The following is an 11,118-nucleotide window of genomic DNA, read 5'->3' on the forward strand; positions in this document are numbered from 1 at the left end:
GGGAGGAGATGAATATCAAATTAGAGCGCATATCTAAGTTTGCTTTGATCTGTTTTGTTACCAAAGATAAATCATTTACAGCAGAATAGAAACACAGTTGCAGACCACAAAGAGAGTTTCCCGCCGACAGCTTTCTTTGTATGGACCCCCTCAGCTGGTGGGAGGGGGAATGAAGAATTGGTGCACATGTGCTAGGATGGTAGAGGAGAGATGAAAGAACAACTGACTGCCATTATGGACTTCCCCTCCTCTAATGTTTGATCCTGGCCTCCGGTCGCCATGCTACCCAGAAATGGAGTATATTGTAGTATACGACCGGGATGGGGATCGAAGGGAGAAGGTTTTCAAACAAGTATCTATGAAAAATGGTCAAAGGGATAATCTAACAAACAAAACAAATGCAACTTTTTGGAAGAGGAGGAATCAAATGCCTTTGACACTGGTCACTTGGAATTGAAATGATCTGTCCTCCCTCCTACAATCACTCAGAAATTGATACTTATCTATGACAATGTATGTATGATTTCAAAAAAATGCATGGTAAGCTGGTGAACAGTCTCTATATTGCCCTTAGGTATGAGTGTGAGCGTGAATGGTTGTCTGTCTCCTCGTGCTCTGTGATTGGCTGGCCCCCAATTCAGGACGACCCCTACCTTGTCTCAAAGTCAGCTAGGATAGGCTACAGCAGCCCCTGCATCCCTCGTGAGGATATGCAGTACAGACAATTATTTAATATTGTGGTATTCTGTCATAAGAAACTCCCCGATAACATGCTTATTCCGTGAAAATTTTATTGAATGTTACAAAACTTAAATATTGCCTAAATATTAGGAGTTCAACTCTTTGGAATTCCTGCAGCACCGGCAGGTAAAATCAGGTTTCTTTAATATGTTAGGAAAATATTTAGCAGAGAATCACATTTTATTACTATATACAATATAGAATAATAGAAACAGACAAAATGATTTGATTTTGGAATGCAAAGATTTTCCCCACTCTGTCAGTGGCATCCAATCCATTTAAACTGCTCTCCCAATTTAATGGATTTGACGTCTCACGATGTCTTTGGCAGTCAACGATTCATCCAACTCACGGGCAACCGACCGCCTACTTGCAATTGTTACTTCACCTCTCTTTGTCTGAGGCGTGCAGAACAAATCCAGCAGCTAAATCAATTAAAATCTCGTTAAAGTCTGCACCATTATGGAGGTCATTACCAAGAGGGGGAGATGTCGACTGATGGTGGTGGATCAAGCCAGCTCAAATGAATTTATTTATTCATTAACATGCAGCTGTTGAGGCTGGATGCTTAATGCAACATCATGAAAATAGGAATTGCATTTGTGTTATCTTTTTCTAAATATTCACAAATGATGCACTAAACTGAATTAGCACATCTTGATATCATTAATATGGACAACAAAGTGGCAGCCCGGGGGCCAAATCTGCACCGCCGCATCATTTTGTGTGGCCCGGGAAAGTAATTCATGAGTGCTGACTTTCTGTTTTAGGATCAAATTAAAATTAAGAGTACAGATGTTTATAAAATTTCTTGATTTTCCCCCTTTTTAAATCATATAATTGTATTTTTTTCATCCATTTTTCTGTGTTTTTAGTTTAAAAAATCATTTTGTAAAATCTAAAAATATAAAATTTAAAAAAAGCTAGAATAAACATTGCTTTAGATCTATAAAAACTGAATATTCAGGGCTTTTAATCCAGTTCTTTTTATCCATTTATTTAAAAAATCTAAATATTATATCTAAAATGGTCCGGCCCACATAAACCCAAGCCGAGTCTGACACCCCTGATGTAAAATGTCTCATGAATTAACAACAACATTAATGTATGCTAAAATAAAAGATGATTTGAAAATTGGTCAACAGGATACAATATGATTAATTCAGCTGCAGTCTCCTCAGTTGGAGGACTTATTATTTAATGTTCTATACCAGTGGTGGGAAAACTATTCCACAAAGGGCTGCAGTGGGTGTGGGTTTTCATTCAAATCCATAAAGAGGACATCTTTTCACCAATCTGGTGTCCTACCAGTGCAGTCAGGTGCTTCTCGTTTTCTGCAGCAATCTTATTGGTCAAAGTGTCTGTGCTGGATCGGTTGGAACAAAAACCTGCACCCATAATGGTTCTCGAGGACTGGTCTGCCCACCCCTGCCTGTTCTATACTATTCCCTAAAATGGATGGGCCTCCCTATGTGCTAACTTACTTGAGCATGACAGGATCTGGTTGGATTAAAGGCTGTGGCAGACTAAATGGTGGAACAGATGAAGAAGAACAGGTAAGCAGCTGGGGTGTGACAAGACCAGTTCTTTGACACATTTTCAAATTAATACATCACTCATAGAATGTGATAATATGTTAAAGTGATGATTTAGACACATTGGCCTTTCCGGTCATTTGTTAATAAATCTTTCAGTAGGAATGAGGATTTAAAACAGAATCCAGAATCTGAATGTTGAGCTCTATTAGCAACATTCATGTCATCTACCTTATTAAAAAAACAATCTTGACCTTATGGAGACATTTACATCATATCAAAGAGTTGCAGCATTTTAGGAAATGTAGGAAAACCTGTTCATCAAACCAATAAGTCATGTGTCATCTTGCTCTGTTTTCATTTACTTTGTGGCCAGAACAAAAACTATAACATAAGCTCATGCCCATTTACTAGTTGTAGAAAATGAATCCAGAGGACTTAAAATTAGGAAAGATTATTTGTAAACTGCATGTGATTAATGAGTGATATAAAACGGGATGTTTTCCAGCAGAAAAGAAAAGCTTGGATGATTATGGATGATGTGAAACAAACTGTGTTATATGAGAAAAGAGGGAGTTTTAAAGGATGAATATGAAATTGGAAGAAAATGGGGAAAGATGGAAAGCCAGGTAGAAGTGTAAAATGAAGAGTAGTCTTTCCTACAGGTAATTTATTCCAATTTGACAGAATTCACCATAGCAGCTACATATTCTCCTATTTGTCACATATGAATCCTCCTTCACTGTCACCATCAGGGGTTCCGGTTGCTATGGCAATACTGCTTCAGAAGAGTATAATTACAATTACCACCCTATTTAAATGACCATTTCTTTCCACCCCTGCTCCTCGTGTCTCATGGGTAATTATACTTTTCTGTACAGCTAGTCCAAGCACCTAAGCTTCTTTTATTTTACAACTAATGACTCTGTCAGGAAATGACTCCGCCATCAACAGTGTAACACATTTTATTTGTCAATGTTCTTGTCAAGGCTCAAGTCAAAATGCCACAAATTGAAATTTGAACCTTTTGAAAGTGACTCGCCGTCACCCATTCAATTATATTTGACCTTCAAGGTTCCACTTTACGTAAAATTAGCTATGCAAAGGAACGACTCTGTATAATTCAATTTCCTTCTGCTATTCGATATTTTTTTTTAAATATTTTAATCTCTTGCTGGTATATATTTTTAATTTCAAAATACATTTTGCAAAATTGGTTAACACATTTATTAATGACTTTTTTTCAAGTGACCCTCCACAATACTTCAAAAACTAAAACCGATTTCCTTAAAGTCATAAATGGAATTGAATTCATTATTCAGAAATACGGGCGAAATGGGCATTATTAGAATGTCTTGAATAGAATTTTCATAACTCTTAGCCTTTTATAGGGCTGGTTACTATTTTTGGCCAAATATTAATAAATCAAGATATATGTATATATATGAGGAACATAAAACTCAAGATGAAACGAACAGGTGTCCTTCACAAAATGTATACAGCATGCAAAGGTTGGGATAGTTCTTGTACATTTGTTACTGGATACATTTTGCATGCACTCGATGAGATGGCTATGAGGGCAGAATTAGGCAACATAAAAGAGATCAGAATAGAAGTTTCTGGAAATTCGAACAAAGGAAAAGGTGGGATAGGGGGAAGGTAAGATGTAGGGAACCTACTGCTGCTGGCTCTATGCTCTTTCATGTGGTTCAGATAGAGTAAAACCATTCAGGGAGGCTCTTCCCCATTCTAATTGTGTCCACTTTACACCAGGGAATCAAAAGGCTGGAAAATGGAAAAAGTGTCATCCCCTTCTTCCCCCTTTTTTGTACCCTCTGGCAATTCCTCAAGTCATTATTTAATTCCTTGGCTTCAGTACAGCCCACACACTCAAACCACCCAACCAATAGATAAAGGTTGGAGAAAATCTGCCCTGCTGTGTTATTGCTTGGCCGATGCCATTGCTGGTATGTCCCAAAGGATGGCAAATTACCTAATTCCCTGGGATTGACATTGACAGAAGTCCAATCGATTTGAACTAGGAATGCTAGCAGTGAATGATGAGGTTCCACTGGTATTGACAATAATATATGTCCAAATCGTTTGGGCTGGCAGGGGTTGGCAGTGAATAAAATGTGAAATGGGTGCTTTCAGGTGTGCTGTAAGCATGTGTGTTGGGATGACGGAAGGCAGAAAAAAAGAGCAGGAGGCATTGATTTTTTTGTGTTACGTGTGTTTTCCTCATCTAGCATCATCCCCCCCCTTTGACATTTAACAGGTTTGGGCGCAGATCTAAGCTAATATACACAATGATTAAAACAAGAGTAGACTTGTGACCTCTGAACTGTGTTTGACGCTTGTGTCTGGTTGTCATTAGCTGCCACAGAGGTGTATTGGGATAATGGCATTTCAATTGCTAGTTCTTGGGAGCAGCCACACACAGCTGTATTTTTTATATTTGAACTTTATCCCAATGTATTAAATTACTGATACATTTTTAAAAGGATTTCACACAACTCTCACTTTCTATTTTTGGCATAAAAGCTTCTACATGTGCTGTATCGAGCTGCATTTTATATGACCAAATTATGGCATGAAATGTGGCCAGGGGAACCATAAAGGGGGAGAAAAATGATGACCATTCCCAGGGCTAGTGACTGACCGGGTCTCTAGAAAATAGGATTTCCAATTTACGGAATTGAAGCCATAAGATTCGAAATGATTTTTTTTCCACACAACCCTGAATCCACAGTAGTCCGTCTGCCCACCTTCTAAAATAACAGAGCTTGGTGTTTGACAATCCTCTTCAGATTGAAGCACAGTTGGAGAGAAATAGAAAATTCAAACACTAAAGTTGTTGCGTTTGGATTGATTCCCTACGTAAACAGAATAAATTGTAAATGCCGAGACTCGGCTCCATGGGGCACCCTGGTGACCCTGTTGAGTGAGGTCCCAAATTTTCTATTATCACATTTTTTTAAGCCAGACTTTTCCTGGTTTCTCTGCCAGGACCAGAAAATTGTGCAGCAAATTGCACCAGTCATTTTGATGCGCGTCACGAGCAAATTGTAAGTCATTTGGTCCGGGTTTCAAGCAAGTCCAAAGCCAATTTCTGTAGTGTGTACACGTTGAGTTGAGTCACATGGGTTATGTCAAGTCAAGATTGTCAAAATTGTCGATTGAGGACTCCTTAAATTAAGTTTTGAACCCTCCCAACCCAAGCTAGTCATAGTTGTGTTGTAAGTCATCAAATTTGTAACTCGAGTCCAATTGTCTGCCATATTCTTTGGTGACCCTCTCACGGACATAATGTTCCAGACAATTTAGAATCAGAGGAACATTCTACATTTTCTTGTTCTTCTACAACGAGGAATTATCCAATTTTAAAGTATGAATATAAAAACCTCTACCTTAAATTTGTAATGATTGTCATTTCTCACGTCCTTCTTTTCTTGGACATGGGAATGTTCCAAACATTAAATAGAAAAAGGCCTGCATGGTTAATCTTTTGATGAGGTACACTGTGGTCTTTTTTTTATGCATGTAGGATCACACATAACAAACTCCTTGACTGATATATTTGGGGTTTTGTGGGATCTGTTGGGAGCTGTAATGGTAAAGACTGCTAGCAGTGACTATTTAAGTCCCATAGCTTGGCTCTTGGTAATTAACATGCCTTTCAAGCAAGAAATTAACTTCCTCTCTCCTTTTATAAACACTTTTTGGAGAGGAGACATTTTAAACAGTGCTTTGTGGCTAAAATCCCTTCTGATCCAATTCAGTCATGATAAATGATCATGTTCATCTTCAGGTTGGATATCATAACAAACCAATGAGTGTGAATGGGATTGAAAGCAACAATGTCCTTTGAGTTACAGTAGGATAAACGTCAACAAACATGTATGCAATGCTCTGTATGATAGAGAAGGCATGCTGAGTGTTCTCCCGCCATGAAAAATGCATCAGAGAGCATGCATGCACAAATATGTGCCTTTCCCATCAGCTTGTTTGTCTTGCATACGTCCAATGAGACGAGGTCTCCATCAATTTGCGCAGACCAAGCATCCGTCATTCCTGCAATGAGCACCACGCCAACGCTTCAGGGAGCAATAAAAGGACAGACATCTACTAGACCAGACCTCCCCACAGAGCTGTTGGTAGTCAGTAAGCCTGCATGCTGTCAATCATAAAGATAGTTGATAGCCAGAACTTCAAGGTCAGCAATTAAGCCAGGCAGGAGGACCAATCACTTCAAATTCAACTTACTGTGCGGCCCTAAACTCGGTACTATTTTTTTCCATTCTTCAACTCATGCCCTCCATGTTCAAATGACTCTCATATATCAGATTGTGTTGAATGCTTCTGAAAATAGAAACAACAACAAACACGTGCTTATAAAAGCAAGGCTTACAATAAAATTCATTGCAGCCCATATAGGTAAGCCTCAATTTTATATCAAGAATTAATTCCACTTATGCCCACTAGAGGTCAGTAAGCAGTTGATTTAATAAGCATGGGGAATTGAAAGAGATGGTTTGTAATGAACAGACTCAATACACTGTCCAATCCAAACGGCTTTAGTATATTTAATCATAACCTAGAGTGTACTAAACCCCAAGTCCAGCAACTAAAATGAATACTATTTTTGCTGCACGCAGGGCAGATTCTCTCCTTGCTATTTGACAAAAGCTTGCGCTCTAAATCAGGGCTGAGCTCTCAGAAGCATTCATGTGCAAACTCTTGTGTGAGCTCGTCTTAGAGAAATGAGGAGCTCCGAGGGCCTCTACCGACCACCACTGAATAGACTCTCCTTCTTACAAAGGGAGGCTTGTCTGCTAATGTTCTTAGAAAGGCGCTCAGATCGTTGATATGCACAGCGATGGGGCAGCCTGCAGCTTGCCCACTTTACAGTTAATTAAGACCTTCTTTAGGCAGGATGCCCCCGCCACCTCCACTACCACACACACATACATGATTGAACTTTGCCCCCATCATTTTGACAAGCTCAACATTTGAATATTTCATAAGGAGGAACCCAAATAGGCCCAGGTTAGTGTGCACATGAATTATCGCTATATGTTGAGCCAATGGTTTGTATGTGAACCACAGGAGGTTTAATCCCCTCATCTGAAAGGAATGTCTTCTCTTTTCTTTGCAGTCTTGATTTCTTCTTCTACTTTCCTCCTCTTGACCTAATCCCTTCCTGAATGCACTTCCCATTTTAAAGTTCATCCACGCACCATATGTGCAAAGGCAAGAAGAATAGGTTTGATCAAAAGCGACAGCATCCCCCGTTGGTTCATTGATTGATCTCGGATGTTACTAATCAATGGGGGGATCTTTTGTGACGCCATTGCTTACATTTTTTGCATTACATCTTGTGCTAGATTGTGCTAGATTGTGCAGCTTGTTGGCGGCGTTCCCACTGAAAGGGAACGCAAAAATCAGAAAGAAAGAAGTAGAGGTGATACAGAGATTAAACCCGGTTTTCGGTCAGATTACCAAACCCTTATGAATTTATAGCGCTTTCCTACACATTGAAAATTGCTCAAAATGCTTATTAAACCTTGTATTTGATCATTTGGAGAGCAAACTAAACTTACACTGAACTGTTGTTGTGTTCTATATTAAAGAGGGCCTACATTTTTTGAATTGTTTTTTCATTTATTTATTATTTTTACTCTTTGATAACTTGGAGTGGACTCAAGTTTATCCCACTGTATTAAAACATACTTTTAGCAAGTGGGGATTAGAGACTAAAGTATGTTCAAAGGTTGCAACACCATGCACTGAATCACATGAAGGGTCAAAGGAGAAAGATCGGCCTTAAAACTCTTCACGGAAATAACTGTCCACCACTGTACTGTGGCAAATAAGTTCTCTTTTTTTATTTTAATGCAACATCGGCGCTCTTGGGAAGTTCTGGTTATGAAGCAAGAATGTGGCAAGAGAACTGCACACAATTTAATCAGTGGGGGCTTTCTGGAACCCTCTCTTGCCTCCTGCTGCTGTTTCTTGAGAGTTTGAAGACTGACACAGCACTTCTCTGGATAAGTTATCCTCAGTATTAGAGGGGAAATGAGGGGTTTAAAGGGTTTGACTGTAGTACAGATACCCACTCTTTATCAAGTTGGACTTTCCCAACCTGCACTCTTTAGTTGTTAGATTGATCCAGGTGTTTTTTTAGGTTACTATTTACTTATGATTACACCACCAATGTCCAATGGAAGGTTTCTTTTCTGAGTGAGTTTAGAAAATTCATAGATGGAGTGTCAATATGATTGCAGTCTGTTCTCTACAGTTGCACAGTGGGGGGGGGGGGGGGGGTGCTCTCTCCACTGCTGTGTTCAGCCAAAGCTGCTGCCATTAGGGACCTTCCCTTAGACCACGGGTGGCCAAACTGGTCCTCAAAGGGCGCAGTGGGTGCTGGTTTTCATTCCATCCGATGAAGAGGATACACTTTCACCAATCAGGTGTTTTTAAAGTGTTATCAGTTGATTGCGATGGTGCTGTTCGATTCAGAAGATAGTGAATTGGTTAAAATGTCTGTACTGAGTTTCTATTGGCTTTCTGTCCGGTTATTGATAAGCAAACTAATATTTAAGTGTTCATGCAATATTGGTACTATTTTTTCTCCGCTATGCATAGATTCCACTATTGCTGCATAATTGGAAAAAGAACTATAAAATAAAAGGAATATATGGGAATAATATTACCAAGTAATTCATTGAATCAATAACATTCAAAGTTTGTAAACATATTCAAGCAACTAGAAAAGGGATTTTTAATGGATGGCAATTCAACATATAGAGAAAAGTAGTAACTAGAATGTCAGAACATTAGATACACTGCTAGAATTCAAATTTTAAAGCAAATAAACCCTTTTCAGCTCTGGGCAAACATTGTCAGAAGCGCATTAAAATAACCATGTTCAACATTAGAGTTCCATACAGCCCCCCCCCCCCCCCCCCCCCGCCCCCTCCCCTCCCATGAATTACAAAATTGCACTCCCTTTATCATATTGCAATAAAAAAAATGCACTTATTACATTTGTTTTGAATTTGGACAAAAGAAACATCTTTTGAGCCAACTGATGGTGTAGACTGTAGAGGTTCACTGTGGGGGAAATGGCTTAAATGTCTAGTATGAATACATTGTCAGTATTTCATTTAAGATCATAAAACATATTTCATACTTCAAAATCTTAACGAGGTCATGTAATGAAATCCATTTAAAAACAAGAATCAGAGGTTAAAGCAAAAGGCCAAGGCCTTCTCGCAAATGTCACTTCAAATGCATTTACGTCTAAGCCAACAAGGTTAAAACATATTGTATGCGGGTCCACTTTGTGTGAAACACCGAGTATTGATCGCTGGATTGGGCCCGGCTTGGTTGAGCTCCATAAAAGCACAAACCCCAGTAACAGTGCCATGCCATCATAATGAAATTCAATAGGAACATGCTATGCATGCACCCAGCGCCGTCCGTCTTGATAATAATAAGAATTTATTGTGCACATTAATCAAAATCTATTGTTCCCCGACTAAGGCTGTAAATCCATCGATTGCACATAACCATAATGTGACATTCTATGTGGAGTGTCAGTCAAATAAAACATCCATTTCCATGCTCCTTTTTCAAATTTTATTCATTATAAAACTTAAGTCATTAACAACCTCTTCTGAGATCACATGGTTCCAAGTATAGTCGCCATTTGTCATCCCATTCAAGTCTGGGAAGACTGTAGGAGGCAAGAATTAGGAATAATGTATTACTGAGGACAAAGCGAGGATTGCTATAGAATTTTGATTTCCCCGTGAATAAGGAAGAACAAAGGGCATAATCAAGACTGCATCGTTTTCACCCAAATAATCAGGGATGCCAATTTAACAAGAAAGTCCAACTAATCTCACATCAACATTCTTGGTAAGCACGTTTTGTATTATGATTTTTGACTGATTAATTTGCTCAAAGGTGTTTCAGAATTTTTCAACTGCTATTATTCACACACGGACATGCAAGTCTTCAATTGTGTTGTATCAGACTTGTAGTCAGACTAAAGGATCATGGGATATTATTTGTCATTCAATCACAGTGTGACATTTTTCTGCAGATTTTTTTTTAAATTCTACCCTCAGACAATCAGTTTCTGTGATTGAGATCCCTGACCTGGCCTCAAAAAACACAAATGCATCAATATTTCTGATGTATTGTTTTGTCACCAAATGTGAGGAGCGTGTGACTTGTTAGAATCTGCTATAAAATGACTCTAATTGTCTGCGCCGGTTTTCTGAAGCACTCTCTGTTTCAGAAATCCAAAATAGCTTTTACTGTCACCATCAACCACTCTGTCCCTTAATCTCTTCAAGGAGCTCCATTACCATATTAATAATGAGATATGAAGCAGTCATAAATTAAATCCGGCAATAAAGCAGCCTACAAAGCACTCACACTGAGTCATTTTAAAGACAGGAGCATAATTACGACAGCGGCCGTCAGAGTTGATAGACAAGACTCATTGTCTTCTCCTACGCTTGGCCTAATGTTACTTCCTAGTGTGAGGTCAAAGGTCAATGATGTTGTCCATGGAACCTGGCTGACAACCTCTGGGTTAAGGTCAGGTCATTCTGTTGTGTTCTTCCACACTAAAGGCATTCATGCATGCGTTTTTTGACTTGTTGGCTGCCATTGAGGGTCCTCAAGGTCCAATCGATTTTGACAGTGTGAGGGGTGGGGGGTGGCTGGTAGTGGTGGTCTTTTACTAAGGCACCCAATGAGTGGAAGGGTTGGTGGTTTGCATATAAGGCAGCAGAGAAGAATCTTCCACAAACATGACTCTCTT

This window comes from Stigmatopora nigra, chromosome 22, assembly GCF_051989575.1.
Source record: "Stigmatopora nigra isolate UIUO_SnigA chromosome 22, RoL_Snig_1.1, whole genome shotgun sequence".
In the NCBI taxonomy this organism is placed as follows: Eukaryota; Metazoa; Chordata; class Actinopteri; order Syngnathiformes; family Syngnathidae; genus Stigmatopora; species Stigmatopora nigra.